Source organism: Nomascus leucogenys, chromosome 22a (assembly GCF_006542625.1).
Source record: "Nomascus leucogenys isolate Asia chromosome 22a, Asia_NLE_v1, whole genome shotgun sequence".
NCBI lineage: Eukaryota > Metazoa > Chordata > Mammalia > Primates > Hylobatidae > Nomascus > Nomascus leucogenys.
In genome coordinates, this window is record NC_044402.1 from 46,528,846 (window position 1) to 46,550,060 (window position 21,215).

The 21,215-nt window shown below is 36.4% G+C and overlaps 1 protein-coding gene across 3 annotated transcripts in view; it reads right to left on the bottom strand.

Annotated features, from left to right (window-relative positions):
* Positions 1–21,215, bottom strand: part of LINGO2 (leucine rich repeat and Ig domain containing 2) — a 1,366,613-nt gene that overhangs the window by 1,064,425 nt on the left and 280,973 nt on the right. For 2 of the 3 annotated variants that reach the window (XR_004028020.1, XM_003271935.3), the window contains exon 2: positions 18,898–18,994. The exons of the other annotated variant lie outside the window; for it this stretch is intronic. The gene's annotated coding sequence lies outside the window, so the exon portion shown is untranslated. The remainder of the gene's footprint in view (positions 1–18,897; positions 18,995–21,215) is intronic. 3 annotated transcript variants of the gene reach the window in all.

The window sequence follows — 21,215 nt, forward strand, 5'->3', positions numbered from 1 at the left end:
CAGGGTAGTGAGTTCTAGGCAGTGCAGTCGGCCCGTAGGTGTGCTCAAATGAGCTTCTGCACACCTGCCCAGGGGTTTCAGGAGGCAGCTTGTGGTGGTACCAAGAGAAGACTGCAAAATGGAAACAGCATGTGAATAAGTCAGTGCAGTGGGCTGCACAAAGGAAAATGTTCATGAACTAACTGAGAGTGGAGACTGTAAACTAGGGAATTCAACAAAAGCAATTTCAAATTCAACAAAAGCAGAGGGGAAACAGTGTACAAAGCAGGTGAAGCTAGATGATATTTTGAGATATCTGCTTGTTTTAGTTTGTGTTTTTCTACCTCTGTTTCTCTCTCACATGACTTTAAGCCCACTTTATGTGGGTTGCCTGCTTCACACCTTATTCCCTAAGGGGAGATACATGACACAGCAGAAAGGGAGTTTACTTAGAGACTCAGCCCAAGTAGAGTTCAGTTCTTTTTGGCTTTTGGTGTTCAAAAGCTTAAATGCTTAGGATAATTAAAAGTGTTTGTTAATGTGTGGGAGGGATAAAAGAGTATTAGAAAAAGCATACTGGAAGAAACAATAAGGAATAAAGTGTTAGCCTCAGGCTGAAGTTTCAACTGGGCTGAGGAGAGAGGGTTGGGAGGAGGGTGCCATATCCTCAGAGAAGGCGGCTAGAGTTCTCAGGAAATGGCAGTTACCCAGAAAATGGACAAGGAACTGTGAGGCCTGGACATATCTGGAGGGCCTCAGCAAACAGTCCCAGTCTGTACGTTTTATTACTGATCCCGAGGAGCTATACAAAGGAAACCATAAATCTTTCAATATCTGCATGCACAACTTTCCACATTTCTTTCCCCCTGTGACATCATGGCACACATAAATCCTAAGTATTATGTCCCAACACTGCAAAGCTGAGTGAGAGTGCAAACCACGCCAATGATCTACGTTAATATTTTTATAGCTCGTGGAAATATAAATACAAAATACAAATTAAATAAACTATAAAAAACAAATTTTAACACCCCTGAGATTGAGACTAAGATTCATACCTAAAACAGAAAGTCATCTTGCTTGGAAAAAATTAATGGATAGATGTCTGATCTTCATCTCATTTCCTTAACACCTTTCTGAGAAGATTGTTTCTTTTTAATTTGTTATTCTAAATTCAAATCTGATCATGCCAGACCTGCTCTAGTGTCCTCAGAATAAAGCCCCAAATCCTTTGAATGGCCATTCATCACTTCTTTGCATCAACTTCGAGGTCATCTATCCCTGTTCTACCCCTCTTTACACTTTGTGCTGCAGGGATGCCTAGTGACTGGCAATTCCACAAACACAATTTGCATTCCTGTAAGCACACACTGTTCTTTGCCTTGAGTGCCCTTCCCTTACTTCTTATGCACAAGGGGTACCGCTTCCTCTGCCTGCCACACTCTTTCTCATCCTTCAGGGTTTGGCTTAGACCTCCACTCTCTTGAAACCCTGGCTTGCATTCCTAAGAGAAGACTGTGTGGTCCTCCTCTGTGCTCCCATTTCACATGGTACCTGTTTCTTATAATGTTTCTCCTAGCACACTTCTTAGCATCCTATAGGGCTCAAAATATTTATTGAATATATTAATGACTCTTGCAAGCCAGCTATGACCTTGCATTTAAGATTCATTATTTCCAAGCAATCAAAGAATGACATTGACTATGTGATAAGAATTTAAACAGGAGCAAAAGATAGGATATCAGAACTTCAAGGGACCTGAATTATATGATTTGACCCTAACAATTCTTCCCCTAAGCTCCTTTCAAGGCAGAAGTATCTTTTATCTTTGTATCTCAGTATCTAACATGATGCTATTACATAGTAGACTCTTTAGAAATTATTGAGATAGGGAAGAAGAGAAGGATACAAGGAGGAAAGGAGAGAAAATTAAAATGGAGGGAGGGATTTAAATTTCTGTGGTCAACCAATGGCAAATTTAGGATTAGGCTTCACAGCCCGGATTTAAGACTGACCACTAGCCCAGTTCCCTTTTACCAGGCTAATGTACGGCACACAGAATCCTCTGGGGATTAGTCAATCACCTGTGAGAAGATATTTCTTGGCGATATTACTCTACTGCTTTTCATTATATGTTATTTAAATTCACAACACTCCTGTCATAGGAATGCAGGCAATTAAATATTTTCCACATGAGCCAATTCCTTCTTCTGGCAGAACCCAGATTATTTAATAACACTGCAGAGGAAAAAACCTCCTGGAATTTCATTTTTCATGAGAAATTAGATATTTGCTGATTTAGATTACACTTGCCATGGCAAATAAACTGCCACAATGTCCCTAGCCACATACTCCATGGTACGGATGTCAGATCCTTTTCAGTAAGTTTTCAAAATGACTCTCAAATATGTAACAACATCATTTCAGATTAAATGACAGTTTTGAGCATGTGAAAACCCTAAACAGCATTTATCGGAGTTGGAGACACTAATATAAAAGAGTGAATAACCATGGCTGCTTAATTTGCAGTTCTTTTTCATTTCCCTACAGACAGCTCAGTGTCTCTTTGCTGCTTAGGAGCTTGTTTTACAACACCACCATGAGCATTTCTGCCTCCACCTGGGCAGGTACAATCCATTTTGTCTGCTACTGAGTTACTCAATGCCTTCAGACAATTTTGCATTCTAGGAAGAGATCAGATAGGCTGAATTCTTTCTAATAAAGGTGTACTGTTATAATCTGGGGCTGTACTTTACATATTTGTCCTTAACTACATCATGTTTTGTCAATTACCATACACTTCATGTGGTAAAGAAAAATCTCTTTTCAGAGAGGCATCGTACAGTATAAAATTGCTTTACAACTTTTTTACTCTAAGAGGTTAGGCTGAGGAAACATAGGATTGGAATATAACTGTTTAGCAAATATAGTAGTTTTCAATGACTTCAAATGCAAAATGTATTTATGTTGAGGCAGTACTTACAAATGAGGCAAATATAAAATCAAACAATTGCTTTAAAAGGCAGTGGCGGGACTGGGTGTGGTGGCTCATGCCTGTCATCCCAGCACTTTGGGAGGCTGAGGCGGGTGGATCACGAGGTCAGGAGTTCGAGATCAGCCTGGCCAATATGCTGAAACCCCATCTCTACTAAAAATACAAAAATTAGCCGGGTGTGGTGGCAAGCACCTGTAGTCCCAGCAACTAGGGAGGCTGAGGCAGAAGAATAGCCTGAACCCGGGAGGCGAAGGCTGCAGTGAGTCAAGATTGCACCACTGCACTCCAGCCTGGGTGACAGAGCAAGACTCTGACAAAAAAAAAAAAAAAAGGCAGTGGCGGGGGTGGGGGGTGGGGTGTAGGGGGACTTGGCAATATGACTAATTTTCATGAAGCAAGACTGCATCACATTCCAGATATATTTGTGAACATTCACTCTTTTCTCTTGAAGTCTAGCAGTCTTTTTTTCCTTTAATTTTTGATGTAGCATAGTTTCCTGGGCTTATTATTTTAACCTTCCTTTAGCATAACTGGAATTGTTTCTCTCTCTATCCCTCGTCCATCTGATCCAGGACTGGAATCAAATTTCCATCCTAGAGTAATCCAACTATCCACATCTTTCAGTCCATCATCAGGAACCATAGCTACTATTCATTGAGAACTTCTTCCACTTAAGACACTGTGCTAAGCGTGTTTAAGACAACATCTTATATATACTCAGAGAAATCCAATGACATAGGCACTTTTAAATCTTTACCTCTATTAAGAACTTCGTGAGTTCTAAAATGGTTTCCTCTGCGTTGTCTAACAAGTCCCTCAAAGGTAACTTTTCTCTAACTAAGCCTGTGCCTCCTCCTATATTATCATTGTCTAATTTAAGAACCTGGACTCATTCTAATCTCCTCCCCTTTCCTCCTACCCAACATCTAATTGCAAAGTTGTATCAATTTGCCACCCAGATATTTCTCAAATTTATTAGTTACTGTCAATTTTTTCTGCTACTGCTTTAGTTTAGATCCTAATTACTATGCTTATATATAATTACAATATTCTACTGCCAGTTTGTCTTTAGTTACCTCTTTTTATTATATTATTATTATTATTGTTGAGATGGAGTCTCACTCTGTCACCCAGGCTGGAATGCAGTGGTGTGATTTCCACTCACTGCAACCTCCACCTCCAGGATCAAGTGTTTCTTGTGTCTCAGCCTCCCGAGTACCTGGGATTATAGACATACACTACCATGCCTGGCTAATTTTTGTATTTTTAGTATTGACAGGGTTTTGCCATGTTGCACAGACTGGTCTCAAACTCCTGGCCTTCTGTGATCCGCCCACCTCAGCCTCCCAAAGTGCTGGGATTACAGTCATGAGCCACCGTGCCCAGCCTACTTATCTCTTTCCACTCCATTTTCCATACTATTGCCTGAGGGATCTCCCTAAAATATAATTTTCAACATATCACCACCCTGCTTCATTGGGTTCCCCAAAATTCTTAGTTCAAACCAAAACTCTTTTGCAAACTCTTTGAAAATATTCTCTTTAACCCTGAGTTTCTAGCCTCCTTGTCTGCCAGTCGCATAAGAACTCTTGACTAACCCAACCATAGCCATTTTCCAAACATATTTTTTGATGTTAACAATTTTTTTCCCTGAGCTTTCAGATTTTGATAGGATGGTAGCAGGAGAAGATAATATAGAATATATTACATGAGGCAGAAATCTGATGGGAGTACAGGGTAGGTCCACCATCAGGCACCAAAGATTCTATAAGTGTGAAAGTTGTCAGAATCAAAATCCGGATAAACAGAGCCAGGGAAGGCCATGAAAAGAGAGTTCTCAAGCTTGTATGCTTGGTAACAAAAACAGATGCTGCAAAACCCACAAACTTGCCCAAAGGCCATTGCGACCTTACACAAAAAATACTTCTACAAGGACATCCGCCCAACAATTGCTTGTCCAACTTTGGACTGGTATCACCCTTGTTATTGATCTTTGTAACCAAGGATAATTATTTCAAAACAATTGTGTAATCATTTTTTCCTTGTAAAAACTTTTGGCTTTCTTTACCTCTTAAAATACGCATACAATTTATTATGGGAAGTATATTTCCATTGCAATGATCTATTCCTAAAATAAACATATTTTTTTTTGAAGAGCTTCTCTGATATTTACAATGACATAAGGATGTGGGAATCCTCTGTGGAGGGACATAAGGTACAGGGGTGAGGACTGGTAGGAGTGTAGCACTTCTTCTTGGCCAGTGTAAAGATTGGGGGCAAAATGGATCCAGCTCTCTGAAAATTCCAACTCTTTAATACATAGCTGAACTTGAGTATTGAAATTTGTTTTATTTCTTGTTGAATCTAATTTGCCCACACATGACTTTAAACTCCTGTTACACTGGTTTATGCTGATCAACATGGCTATCTTTCAAGAGAACACTATCCTTCAGCAAAATAGAACTTAAAGGCAATCTGCCCAGATAGTGGCAGTCATTTGCAAATAGATGAGCTAATGAGTCTCTTAGAAAGAGCCTGAAAATGACTAATGTGAGCTAGGAGGGTCCATCAGATATGTCAACTTTTATGTATCTCCCTTAATTGACTATGATTGACAAGTACATTAATAACTTTTATGTCAAGGGCTTATGTCTTTTCCATTCTGTCACAAGCAGTAAACAATTTCATGCTGAGTATGACAAAAATGAAACTTTCTTGATTACGGAAAAGGAAATACTTTCAATCCCTAAAAAAATCAGGTATCTTTTATTCCAGATATTTCTATTTGGTATATCAATGTACAGTTTCACACATTTAAGAAATCTCCAATATCTTTGCTCTTTGCAGCAAAAAAAGGGATAAAAAAGCTAAAACAATAAAACAACGAAAGTAAGACAATAGAGAGCTCCATTTATTTTGAATTCGGTTTTAAGTTTATAGCATGATATTTGTATGTCTTAATCTAAAATTGCTTCAATTTCCTCAATTTTGTACAAAGGTGATTCAATTTCAGATTAATTCCGATTGCCTTGGTAATATAGCCATTGTCTGCTGAATAAATCCATCATTATAGCAATGCTGTCCATTTAAATTGCAGTGTTCTCTGTTTTCTGATATCCTGAGGTTTGATGCTTGTTTGATTTTGCTAAAGAATTGTACTATGGCTTTATAATCAATTTCTTTAAAAGAAACCATGTCAAAATCCAAGAGAGTGATACTCATCAATACTGGTCTTTAGTTTTTCTTTTTAAAAATTGTTTTTCAAGATTAATCACAAAAAATACAAAAAAAAGGATATATATACTTGTAACCTACAAATTCCTGGGAGACATTTCCTGCAATTAACAATAAGAAAGAGACTAACAGGGTATATATCAGAAAGTGTCTTTTTAGATGTCCTAATAGTCTTACAGTTATTAGGACATTATATTCAACTGGAATAACAGCATGCCTCTTTTTCTTTAAAATTCTGACTAGTGATCTCAAACATGGAACTGTCAAACCATCCAACGCTAAAAAGGGCTCTTGGTGCAATACCCCATTATATGACCTATTTCTTTTTCTTATTCCATTTTGTGGCTGTCCTATAACTAAGATACAGACAAAGAGATTGGGAGAGTAGAGAAGAAGCAATTTAAAAGTTAACGCAATGTAATGAATGTCGATGCATACAAAAACTAGAAATCTATTTTTCGTAATTGCATAAAATCAGAATATTTAAATTCTAAACATTTTCATATACATAGTGATTGGGAGTCAAAATATGCTTGGTGAGGACTCTATTCATATTGCTTTAGAAAGAAGCAACTGTATTTAAATTGTTTAATAAATATATATGTTCTAGAGTCATAAGAGGATTAAATATAATGTTCTTTTTTAAAAAAACAAATCTGCAATACAGTCAAATACTTTAAATGGCATTTCTCACTGTTAAGCTAATCTGATTACTTTATAATTCATTTTGATAAAAATAAAATATTTGACCTAGTTAGAAGACCTGGCAAAATAAAGCTCAATCTGAAATACACATACAAAAAAGCTGTTTTCATATAATATAAAAGGGACAGCTAGATTTTGTTTTGTTAGAGAAACAAAAGAATGAGCTATGTTCTAGTAGCTAATTAAAAGGTATTAAAATAGAGTTATATTAGAGAAAATGAGTATTTTGTTCTACAAAGATAGCAAAGTGGGCAAAAGCAAGGAACTCAACATTAGTAAGATTAATATAATATTAAGATAGTAAGGGAAATTTATGTTGTGGGCCAATATCCTTAATTATTCACAAACAAATTTTCACAATCATTATCTATTATTAACTTCCATGTGCAAACTCAATGAAGTCATTAGGAGACTAATTTTTCACCATCTGAAAACAATGCTATTGGAGGAAATCTCATGTTCATAACTTTTCTTTAAATTAATAGTCAGAACAAAAGCCTACACATAAAAAGTTGAAAGAAAAATATTTGAAAGGGTGTTGTGGTGTCTTGCGATCACAGTCCTGTAAAAGTCCGTGATCTGAGCAGGAACAGAAGGTCACCAAGAAATGGTAGTGGTGATGATAAAGATATTCCTGACTCAAATGGATACAATGGTTTCCCTTAAATCATCTTATTTAAACCACACAAATAACCATCTGAAGAGGGCAGCAAACATGTCATTATCACTTAATGGACAATAAAACTGAAGTCCAGAGAAGCTAAGCTCTTTGTGGAGAGTCGTGTGCAACCGAACTACATTAGAATGATATTGAGTTTTCCACTGCTTGGAAAACCAGTAATCTTCCTGGTTGATCTGATTTTCTTAATTTGTAAAATTGTGTTAATAATTAGTGTTAAAAGTTATCAAGGGTATTAATGAAATAATGTACATATGCGGCTTAAAATATCTGATATATGGCAAATATTATTGCCATTATTATTATTATAAGTGGTCAGTCACATTTGAACACATTGTATTTGTCAGCTTGAGCTGGTATAATGATATATCACAGACTGGATGGCTTAAGCAAAAATTTATTTTCTTATAGTCCTGGAGGCTGTAAGTCCAACATCAAGGGAACAGCAGGATTGATTTCTGGTGAGGCCTCTACTGGCTTTCAGATGACTGCTTTCTCGCTGTATCCTCATGTGGCTTTTTCTCTGTGTGCATACACTTCTGGGGTCTCTTCTTGTAGGACACCAGCAGTACTGGATTAACAGTATTGGCTCTATTGATCTCATTTAATCTTAATTACCTTCTTAAAGACACTGTCTCTAAATAAAGTCACATTGGGGCACTAGACCTTCAACATATGGATTTGGGGACCATAATCTACCCTCTGGTCCTCCAAAATTCATGTTCTCTGGCATGCAAAATGCATTCACCCCATCTCAATAGTCTTAAAAGCCTTAACCCATCCCAGTATCGACTCCAAGATGAAAGTGTATCTAAATATCATATATCACGTATGGTAAGACTTGAGAGGCAGCATTCAAAATTTGTTTGTGAATAATTCTTCTCCTGCTATGAACCTGCGAAACCTAACAAGGGATGTGCTTCCAGAATAAAATGGTAGGACAGACATAGGAAAGACATTATTGTTCCAAAAGAGAGAAACTGGAATAAAGAAAGGGATGATAGATCTCAAGCAAGTCCAAAACCTAGAAAGGCAAATTCCGTGAGATCTGAAGGTTCCAGAGAATAATTCTCTTTGGCTTGATGCTCTGCTTTCTAGTCCCAATAGGGTGGCAGCCTCACTTTCTAGACCCATTGGTGAGGAGTCCCACCCATTCAGCCATGGGTGGCAGTTTTGTCCCTGAGGAAATGAGCAAGGGAAGCCTCATCCTCTGAAACCAAGGAGGTGGTCCTACCCCTGAAACCGGGAAGGAGACAACCTTGCACCCTTGCATCTGTGAGTTCTGGGAATGCGGTGTCAGTGGCAGACCTGCTAGTCTCTCAATTGCTGTTTGGATAATTTTTCTTTTTTTTCCCACTTTTATTTTAAGTTCAGGGGTACAAGGGTAAGTTTGTTACATAGGTAACATGGGGGTTCGTTGTACAGATTTTTGCATCACCCAGGTATTAATCCTAGGACCCACTGGTTATTTTTTCTGATTCTCTCCCTCCTACAACCCTCCAACCCCGAAAAGATCCCAGTGTGTGTTGTTCTCCTCTACATATTTATGTTTCCTTATCATTTAGCTCCCATTTACAAGTGAGAACAGTTGGGATTTGGTTTTCTGTTCCTGTGTTAAAGAATAAGGCATATTTTGCAGCCAGAGAGCCAGACATCTCTTTTGTTCCATTCTACAGAATTTCAGAAGTCGGAAAGCCTTTCTTCATTTTGTCCCATCTTTGTTCCTTTTAGTCCAGTGGCAGGATCTCTGCTGGAGTCACCCATTTCTTATTCCTGACCTCTGCAAAGATGGCTAAATTCATGGGCAACCTCTTTATGGAGTGATTGTCCAGCCACATTTTTGGTGTTCTCTACAGAACATGCTTTCTCATTTTTTAATAATATGCATTGGCTTAGAATTTTCCAAATATTTTAAGTTCTAGTTCCTTTTTGCTTAACACTTCTTTCTTCAATTTATCTCTCTCCTTTTACATTTTACTTATGAGTATTACAGTATATACTACATATAGTCATGCACCCCATAAGGACACTTCTATCAATGATGGGCCACATATATAATGGTGGTCCCATAAGATTATAATGGAGCTAAAAATTTCCTATTGCCTAGTGACATCATAACCATCAACTTGGCACAATGCATTATCTTTTCTATGTTTAAATACACAAATACTTACCATTACATTACAACTGCATACAGTATTTGGTACAGTAACATGCTGCACAGGTTTGTAGCCTAGGAGCAATAGGCTATACCATATAGGTGCAGACCATGCCATGTAGGTTTGTGTAAATCTACTCTATGATGTTTGCACAATGATGAAATCATCTAACAATGGGTTTCTCAGAATGTATCCCTGTCTTTAAGTGATATATGATCACACTGTAACAGATACTATACTATTTCTCATATCTATGATTTTGTCCACTGTGCTTTCCTGGAATATGTAATGTTAAGAAGTAAGAGCTCACATGCAGAAATTGAACTAACAAGTAGAAACTGTTCAACAGCAGGATAACATTCTCTGTCATATTTATGGAAGGGCAACTTATATTCCAATTTAATGAACTCTACTTTCTTTTATTACTTTCCTGCACTTATCTTTTTTCTGCAAATTCTATCTGTGTAGCTCTATCCCTTTTATAGCTCCCTGAGAACACATATAGTGCAAGAATGACCATGGAGGTGAATGAGGAGGAGTGCCTTATGTTCTGCAGTTAGAAGGCTACTTCAGACTCTAAGAGTGCTGACAACAGTGAAAAAGTGACAACGAAGAGAACAGCCACTCCTCCTCTGCTAGGACCTCCCTCAAAAATCTACTATTCCATCTATGCTTGAGGTTGGAATCATTGCTTACTAACTGGCTTCCCCAGAACTCTACCTCCTGTTAAAAAGCCTTTATTTTCCAGACATGCAAAATAACTTCCTATTTCTGTTTGTGCCACTTTCTTTCATACCCTTCAGCTGCCTCACTTTTTCATATACTTGACCATGGGTTTAAAGCTACCTGTTTTAGGGTAGCTTTAAACTCTTTCTGCTGCCTAAAAATACTTATTCTTCTAGACCCAGATTAAATGGCATCTCTTCTATATGATATTTCCTAATATCTCTGGAAGATGTGATCACTCCTTTCATACTTTCATAGAACTGTAACTATAATATTATAATTACTCATTGGTTTAAAGGTTTGTTTCTTCCACTTAGATGAAAGGTCTTGAGAGCAGAGGTGCTATCTTACTAATTTATCTATCTTCAAGGTAAATACAGCATCTAGAATATAGAAGGTAATTAACAAATGTGCATGGGATGAATGAATGAATGACTGCAGTGCATTTCTACCCCACCTTTCTGAATTCCCTCTGAGCCAAAAGGTGGTGTTTATCTTTATTAAGACCTGTAGTCCTCTATTACACACTCTAGATTTAAAAGTAGAATAAATCTTGAGAGAATTAAGTTCTCTTTATTACTGGAGCCCAGCATTGTCTGTGGCTATGTTTAATTTGTCAATACTTACAAAACTAATTAGCATTTTCATTCTGCATGAAAAGATCAATATAATTATAAAAATAATTTATGAAGCACTCTGTTACATTTTATAATTTCTACATTGCCTTGCATCAGTCTCCAACTTTAGTCATCTTCTTCCCCTGAATACAATTATTGATTATTGCATTTCCAAAACCTTACATGTTGATGGGCAGTGACAGGTTAGCTGTTCATCAAGCCTATGTCTTCTCCTCTTAGACATGCAGGTAGGCTATGATTCCCTGTCTCTGTTGCTCTGCCAGGTGAGTTCTACCCAGTGGAAAATGAGTAAAATTATGGTACCCTACTCCTCAGGCTGGCCTTCAAAAATGCCTACTTGTTCTCCTTATATCTTTTTCCCTTCTACCAGCTTATAAAGCTAATCGGGGTGATCTTGGAAGACACATATTGAAAATAGCAAGCCCTCAGATGGAAGGAGCACTGTTCTTTGAATCTCTACTTAAATGAGAGCTGTCCATGTACCCCACATGTTTTTTTTTTTTTACTTTAAATGACAAAGAACTGTAATTCTATTGTGTTTGAGCTATTATACACCTTGAGGTTTATTTGTTACAGAATCTAGTATTATATTAACTAACACATTTGTTTTACTTTGGTTCATGTCAAGATAATAAGACTACAGTGGCTAATAAAAATCAGTTATAACAAACACTAAAACTTTGTATGTGCATATGTGTAAGAAATAGAAATGGAGAAGGTAGCTTTGTGAAACTCCAACTAGTGACTCCCATAACTATGAAGGATTGCTGACAGGACTTTCATTACTGCAAATCGCCCCTATTTAATAGGCAGCTCTCATGCAGCCTGTGCTCCTGCTGTTTGCAAAACTTACTTTGAATATACAACGCCAATTACAGAGACTGAACACATCAAGATTTTGACGTGTCTAGAGAGTTATGCAATTAATTTTATTTATGCACTTTCTGCTTTAAATGCCCCTGAAAAGAGAAAATTGACTAATATATCTTAAAAGGAACACTCATATTTATGTCTTTGCCCCAATCACGCTCTTTCTCTCCATAAAAAAAGAAAAAGAGAAAGGGAAGAAGGGAGGAAAGGAGGAAGACAGAAATGAAGGAAGGAAGGAATTCAGCTGAAATAAAATAAGCAGACTCAATACTGGAGTTTTCAGCAAGGGCAATAAATGGTAAAATTCTCTTGGATGTTCTGTAGTCATTTATTAGCTATGGAAAGCTACATAAAAACTTAGAGACTGTGACCAGTGCGAGAGAAGGCTGAGAGGCCTGAGACTTCTCTTGAATTCTAGGACAGCAAAGCATTTATTAGTATCTGGATATGCATATTTAATTATGCTGCAATAACAATTTTACTGTCATTCCTCAAAGTTGAGAAGAAACAAACTATATCCTATTCCTTTTTCAATGATCCTGTGATATAGCTTGGTGCAGCATATAATGATAGTACCACAAGTGTCTCCTTGGCATTTACATGCTAATGATACTGTGCAATTAAATTATATAATATTGTGTGATAAGCCCCTTTTGCAACTAGGCAAAAATGTATACATATTATAGTACAATTGTTCTCACTTCTCAAGAGAGATCTATAAATCTTGAGATTTAGCCTTTTACATTAGAATAAATCCTCCATCACTTATTCATGCACTTAATGCATATGTTTTCAAAGCTATTATATGCATTGAATGACTATTTTTACACTCCCATACCTTTTTAAAGTTGACATCAAAAACAAATTTTTGTGTGTATAATTTTAATGAATATAATTTTGGGGTTACTATGTATTTTATTTATGCTTTAAGTACATGTTCCTTAAAACCTTTGGTATACAGATATTTTAATCTTTCATCTTATTAGAGGAAATCCAAAAGAAGGTGAGGATGGATGGAGAAAAGCTTGATCAAGTGATGAACAACAGGAAGATAAAGACAGTAGCATTGTTATAAGTTTAACACCTGAAAGAAATAAGGTACTCCCCCTTTATTTCTTCCTTAAGCTCCCTTGTTTTGCTCTCTTGGGACTGTCCCTATGGAAGCTTCATTTTATTCCTGACTCTTCCCTTTTTTAAGCCTCACCAAGGTTTTTATCCCCCAGGACAGCATACCCTGGGAAGTAAGGACAAGAATGAGAACCATGTCTTTGTATTGTAAAGTGAAAGAGGAGCTATTGTGAAAGGAAAAGTAGAAAAGCAAAATTGGCAGACCATAACTGGAATATCATTTGGACTCTTTTAGGAAAGACTGTACAGGAAACCTCAAAATTTGGAAGTTGTTTCCTTGAAAACTTAATTTGTATATCATCTCCAGCACCAAGTTATAAAGCTATATAAAACTATAACTTGGTGGTAGAGATGATATATAACTGAGAAGCAAGTGCTCAGAAGTGAGGAGAGCAAGTGATGGGGATGCCAGGTGGGTGTACTAATATGTAAATGGCATTCGATTATAGAAATCACCAAAAACCAAATAACTCTGAATCCAGAATGGCTGACTGCATGGGCCATGACATCAGAAGTACCTGGGTGTGAATCCCTGTCCCTTCTTTGCCACTAACTAGCTGTGACATTTGAGAAAATCTGTTGTATCTGTCTGAGTCTGTCTCCTTATCTTTCCAATTTCAGCTGAAGTACGATGCCCAGGAAACATTTTCTAATCTCTTCCATTCCTCTCCTTCCAGTGAAATTGAGCAATTTTCTTATTTGCTCCTTGCTCTTAGAATGAAGTTTTATGCTATTACTGTATACTTAAAAGATTTTTTTGGGAGGGTTTCTGTTTTTGTTTTTGTATTTTTACACTTATCTTATTTGTCTTCCCTATGAGAGAGTGAGCAACTGGGTGGCTTGTTGCTATCTCCCTCTCCCTTGCCTAAAATAATAGGTGACACAAAAGAAATGCTAAGTAAATGTTTGTTGAGTTGGTGACTAAAATGTGATCATTATATTTATCTAAGAGGCTTAAGGGAATTAAGTGAGATACTGTGTGTTGAACATTGAGTTGGAAGTGCCAGCATGTATGCTTAGGAATAGGAGATGCATTAAAGGAGTGACAGATAGAATGATAAAATACGGCAATTGTAGTAAGCAACCAGCTATGAGATATATTAAGGCATATAATAAGCTTGCATTCTGCTAGTCAGAAGATGCACAAACTGTCGTATTAAGGGATAAGGTAAAGATGCAATCTCAGGCTGGGTCCCAGAATGCTAGTGTCATAGTCAAAACAGTCATTTTAGTAGGGAGCATTCTTTGTAGAATAATTGCCACTTAAAGATAAGTGAGGACTCCATTATGGAGCAGGAGAACACTGCATCCACAAGACATCAAGGCATTCTTTGACTACTATGGGAGTTAAATATAGATATAAAATCTTCTCTAAAATAAAGATCCAAGGAGGTATGCTACAGATGAAAAAAATGTGTCTTGCATGCAAAATGAGGATAGATCAGGTGAGGGATTGAGTGAAGGGCAGGAGACAATGAAGAATATATTGTAGATTATACAGGTTTGGATGTTGTTATCTTGGGAGAAGCTTTAAGGCATCCACTTATTGTTTTATTTGCATAGGCTGATGTGGTTTTTAAAGTTTATATTGAATGCTGTTAAGAAAGGCAAGGACTCTGAAGTTCGTCTCAGGATTTATTATTCCTATTGTTTTTTATTTGCAGTCTTCACAATGCACATGCATGAAAGGTAAGTGCTGTAGCAAAACGAATTGAAAAAAAGTAACAAATGTATGCATTGCTCTGTAATGGACGGAAAAAAAGGATAACAGAGCTGGTGATGGATCAGTGGAGAAGGTGGTGAGAAGAATAGTATAAGGAGTAAGATGTGTGAGATGAGATGCTTCTATAGGGTACATGTATAATATCTAGACAATCACAGTGGCGTTCTTTGTTTGAGGGCCCAGTGAATCTTGTCGAGCTAAGATTAACTTCCCAAAGGAGCCATAGTGTGCTGAACATTCATGAGTAACACATTCACGGAAGAATGCATGACTTCATTAGGACATATATTCTGCCCTGTATAGTGGCTTAATAGCAATAACTAAACAAGTAGAGCTTATTCATCTTTCACATAACATTCAGCACAGAAGGAGTCCTGGACTGTTTTGCTCTATAAATTAAGGCAGTAAGCTAGACTCCTTCTATGTTGTTATTCTACCATACCTAGACAGTTATCTTTGTCTGTATGATACAAGCTGGCTCATCAGGACATCTCATTCCATATCTAATTTCCAAGTTAGTCAAGGAAGAAAGAGAAGCAGACATTCAGACCTTTGAAGGATATGACCTAGTAATGGTATACATTGTTTTAGGTAACATCACATTGGCCAGAACTTAGACACAAAGCCAAACCTAGATACAAAGGAGGCTGGACATGTCTCTATCTGTCTGTCTGTCTGCCTGTCTATCTATCTACCTATAATGCTTTTGGGTTTTTGTTTGTTTGTTTGTTTGTTTTGGACTTGAATTCTCACTCTTGTCCCCCAGGCTGGAGTGCAATGGCATGATCTCGGCTCATTGCAACCTCCGCCTCCCGGGTTCAAGCAATTCTCCTGCCTCAGCCTCCTTTGTAGCTGGGATTACAGGCGCCTGCCACCATGCCTGGCTAATGTTTGTATTTTTAGTAGAGACAGGGTTTCACCATGTTGACCAGGCTGGTCTAGAACTCCTGACCTCAGATGATCTCCCCACCTCGGCCTCCCAATGTGCTGGGATTACAGGCGTGGGCCACCACACCTGGCCGCTTTTGTTCTTAAAAGAGGTTACTGACCAGCTACTGAATGAAGCTTAATCACTGATAATTGATTTAAATGAAAGATGACATAAAAACAGTCAAAATAATTGGTGAAAGTCAATAAGAACACCGGTAAAAAACAAGAATGTGCAGAAGATACCTGAAACCTTTTTTCAGAAAATATTTTCCTGAGACATTTTACAAAGTAGATGAAACAGCCCTACTCTACTGATGCTTTTTAAAGTCTAACTCATCAGGTGAAGATGAATTAAGTATTCAGCAGCTTAAACAAAACAAATATAGGCTGGTTGTTCCAATACATGCTTATACTGGTGGCTGTCATAAAACAAAATCTTTCATGATTAAAAAATTAAATTCCCCTAGGATTAGGAAGCAGCTGTACCAGTTGCATGCTGTCTTGGTACCAAGATTGGCCCTATCGTTTTCTAACCTTACAACTTAACAAGCCAGTATTTCCTATAAATCTATTTGTATTAATCTGTAAAATGAGGATACAAAATGCTAAACAGAACTAGAATGAGGATTTGATAAATTAATATATATGAAAGCAACTGGTTATTAAAAGGTTTTGATAAACAATAGTAAAATCAGAAACCCTATTATTAACTTGACCATCATGTTTTATTTTTACATAGTTCTTCCATCAACTTTTTGTAAGTACGTGGAATCAAATTCTGTAAGAGTTACTCTACTGTCTAATAAGTGTAGAGAACTATTATTAAATCTTGTCTCGTTCTTAGCTATCTCTCTTAACAGTTATATAATAAAATTGTTCAATTCTATCTCCAACAATAAAACTTCCAAACAGACTGTAAAACTTTAATCTTCAAGGTGAAAAAATGGCAGTTAGTGGGGTATACTAGAATTGCTCTGGTTCTGAATAATCATGTTTAAAATGTAAATTCTTAGGACTCAACCTGTCATACTGAAGCAGAATCCCCCAAATAGCATCTGCTACCCTCTGTATTTAATATGCTTTCCAGGTGGTTGTAAACACTTTAAATCTTGAGAACTGTTGGCCTAGAGAAGCAAATGTTAAAAAGCCTCATGATAAAGGAACATTGTCATACAGGTTATATGAACAAACCTAGGGTAAAGATCTATTGCTTCTGGCATGGTAATAAATGCATAGAATGCTCATTTTTAGGTACTTAGGTTAGGTACTTCGGATAAAGATGAGGCTTCCTTTCACATCCTCCCAACCAACCTCATGAGTCACACCAATCTCCTAACCCAATTTTGTCCTTATTCTGGAAGATTCCAAGAAGTTCCTCATAAATATTTGAGGGATTTGTATGTTATCAAACCTATTAGTAGACCTAGATATATAGCTAATATGAAAGATCACCAGTAATGTTCTAAGAACTAGATGATTTACATATATGCTTTGTAATCTTTAAAATGTAAGCAATCTGACTGTTATGAACCTCATATTTTAATGAGAATTCTGAGGCTAAACGATGTTTAGTAACTTGATCACTATTTCAAAGCAGGTAAAACAGAAGCAAATATAGGGTTATTACAGAGAAAAAGCAGAAAGAAATGTGCCCCTACACAGAGAGAATTCTATTTTTAAAAAACTTTTAAAATCAATCCAAAGCTGGACATAAAGTGGGCATTTGGAAATGTTTGGTTAGGAGCTTCTGCAAAATTTTTTAAAGATGCTTGAATTGAAAAGTAATATAGCATAGGAGGGATATGGACATTTATTCAGGTGTTCTCAGAATGGAAATAATCAAAAATGGCTTTAGTAAAGAATTGCCCAGATTCCTTTCCCCTGGTGCTCTGGAAGAAACCTGTCCTTATTGATGTTGGAGAGTCTAGCCTAATATCTTCCATGCATTCACTAATTTTATAGGCTTTTTCCTATAAAAAAGTGAAACTGCACATTGAAACCTGGAGATAATTGAAGACTGCTCCTCTGAATCTCACATTGAGAGTTGGCTTTCTTTTTCCCCCCATTACATAACATAGAGAGTAAAAATGTAATCTTCAGCAACAGACATGGTATCTGCTCCCACAGAAATGGTGCTACTACCAATACAGAAGCAAGACTATAGGCATGACTACCACAGAGAAAATGCTGTACAGCCTTCCAAGGTATCACTGTTGAATAACCCAAGCAAGTCTGACTCACAGAGACAGAGTACATATGTGATTCATGATCACCAGGATAGACTTGTTTGAAATTTTTCGGGTAGGCTACCTAAAGCAACTAATTCCAATGGTACTGCTGAGTCCCAGGAACAAAAGAACCTGTGTTCTGTCATTTATAAACTAATATCCCAAACATGTACTGGAATTCTAAAGGTTTCAACCAGAAATCTGAAATTTCCTCAAACAAATGTCTTCTATGTAAAAAATACATATATATATATATATATATTTAAGCTTAAATTTCCATTATGCTGAATGGAATGTTTCAGATAAATATTTATTTAATTACAAATCCTCATGGATAATGCTATAAAAAATAGTGGCTTATATTTTAAATATTCATCCAAGGAGGCAGCATGGCAGTGACAGAGTAGATTTTGCAGTCAAATCACTCTTGAGCCATTTGCTAGTGTCATGAATTTGGATGAGGTTTTAATTTCTCTGAACTTCTGTTTCTGCATCTTTACTCTGTGGATAATAATACCTACCTCTTAAGGCTGTTATCATAACTTATTGACTAACATAAATAATGTACGTACACATAGTGGGAAATTAAGAACAAATTTGAGTTTGCCACTGTGCCCTACTCCACTTCAGGAGCCAGAAAATAATAACTGCAAAATAATAAAAACTTTTTGTTGAATCTCAAACTTGTAGACTGGGTTACAAAATTCTATATTTTTTATTTCATTATCTGCTCATAAGAAGAAAACCCATACACACACACATATACACGTCTGTATATTTATATATAATATGCATGTTATATATACATTTCCTTTATATATATGTATATAGAGTATATATATAGTATGAAATCCTCATTCCATTCTAAAAGGGCCAACATATTAAGAATCACTTTCCTCTTACCACAACATGAAGTAATTTCAACACGGATGCTCCAACTTCATTTGGGATACCTCACATATAAGGATCCTGTATCTTGAAACCATCTCCAGTGGATTTCCTAGATGAAATGAAACAGAAACTCTTGGGAACATGGAAAATAAAAACCTAGCTTCTTTCAATAGTGCTCAGCTAAAATTCCACATGGTTCTCCATCTTTCTTGTTTTTGCCCTAATTATTTAAAAAAATGTGTACTTCCAATCCAATTTGATGTATCCATCCTTGGTGACACTATTGCTTGCATTTTCAGGTAATGCATTTTATTATATGTTTTCATAAATCAATGAGTATTCTTAAATGTATATTAAAAATCAACTAAATATCAGAAATAGCATATAGATGGGAAAAAGCAGGAGAGCAATCAAGTTATAGTGTGTTAGAGAAAGAAAAGTCATTTGAATATATAGCTTTTCTCTTTTTAAGAAGCTTGTGGATGTCTTTCTAAAAGTTGAATGAATAAAAACCATAATACAATAATGAAACACATTTATCTATTTCCATTCATCACATTAGTATAAAATATATTACTCTGTACCTATATATTTAGTCTTGATAATTTTGCAAGCTAAAGCTTTTATAAATTTATAAATTTGCCAGGTATTTGGCTCTGTTGCAAAATTTGAGCAATTTTCTGACAATATTCTTAGAAGACTCTCTGTCACACACACACACACATACATATATACACATGCACATACACACACCACTTAAAAGTCAAATTTATTGCAAGAAATTATACTGCAATCACATAAAATACAATGAAATCACATTTATTTGCCAGGCTAGGTCTATACCCTTTAATAGCTATATTGGTTTCATTACAATAGAATCTTCTATAAAATAATGAAATATATCTTGGTTATGCAAATCCCCATATTAAAAACACTGAAACCTGATTGTGTAAAACATCTCAAGCTCAAGGAGACATGTCATAGTGATCAATTTTAAATTAGTCACTTTAAAACAAATTCTGTTGCTTCACTCTCTTAGTGCCTTCCGGGATTTCTATTTTTACGAATACAGTAATTACAACGGTACTAGACGGCACAAGTGGATCTCTCTTCCTAAAAGTTAGGTATGCAAGAGAGTCCGCTGGGCCCATTAAATAATATTGACATCTCAATTCCTCTTATCGGTTTACTTCAGGTACAGACTTTGAACAATGAAAGTTCCTTCTATTTCCCCTTCAACAGAAGCCAAGTAAGACATTCGTGTTTTTAAGTTATTGTCTCTTAACTCCAAACCTAAAGCAGTGTTTAGAGGGAAATTTATAGCATTAAATGCCCACAGGAGAAAGTGGGAAAGATCTAAAATCGATACCCTAACATCACAATTAAAAGAACTAGAGAAGCAAGAGCAAACACATTCAAAAGCTAGCAGAAGACAAGAAATAACTAAGATCAGACCAGAACTGAAGGAGATAGAGACACAAAAAACCCTCAAAAATCAATAAATCCAGGAGCTGGGTTTTTGAAAAGATTAACAAAATAGATAGAACACTAGCCAGACAAATAAAGAAGAAAAGAGAGCAGAATCAAATAGACACAATAAAAAATGATAAAGGGGATATCACCACTGATCCCACAGAAATACAAACTATCATCAGAGAATACTATAAACACATCTACACAAATAACGTAGAAAATCTAGAAGAAATGGATAAATTCCTGAACACATACACCCTCCCAAGACTAAACCAGGACGAAGTCGAATCCCTGAATAGACCAATGACAAGTTCTGAAATTGAGACAGTAATTAATAGCCTATCAACCAAAAAAAGCCCAGGACCAGACGGATTCACAGCCAAATTCTACCAGAGGTACAAAGCGGAGCTGGTACCATTCCTTCTGAAACTATTCCAAACAACAGAAAAAGAGGGACTCCTCCCTAACTCATTTTATGAGGCCAGCATCATCCTGATACCAAAACCTGTCAGAGACACAACAAGAAAAAAGAAAATTCAGGTGAATATCCCAGATGAACACTGATGCGAAAATCCTCAATAAAATACTGGCAAACTGAATCCAGCAGCACATTAAAAAGTTTATCCACCACAAACAAGTTGGCTTCATCCCTGGGATGCAAGGCTGGTTCAATATACATAAATCAATAAACGTAATCCATCACATAAACAGAACCAATGACAAAAAGCACATGATTATCTCAATAGATGCAGAAAAAGCTTTCAATAAAATTCAACACCCCTTCATGCTAAGAATGCTCAATAAACGAGGTATTGATGGAACGTATCTCAAAATAATAAGAGCTATTTATGACAAAC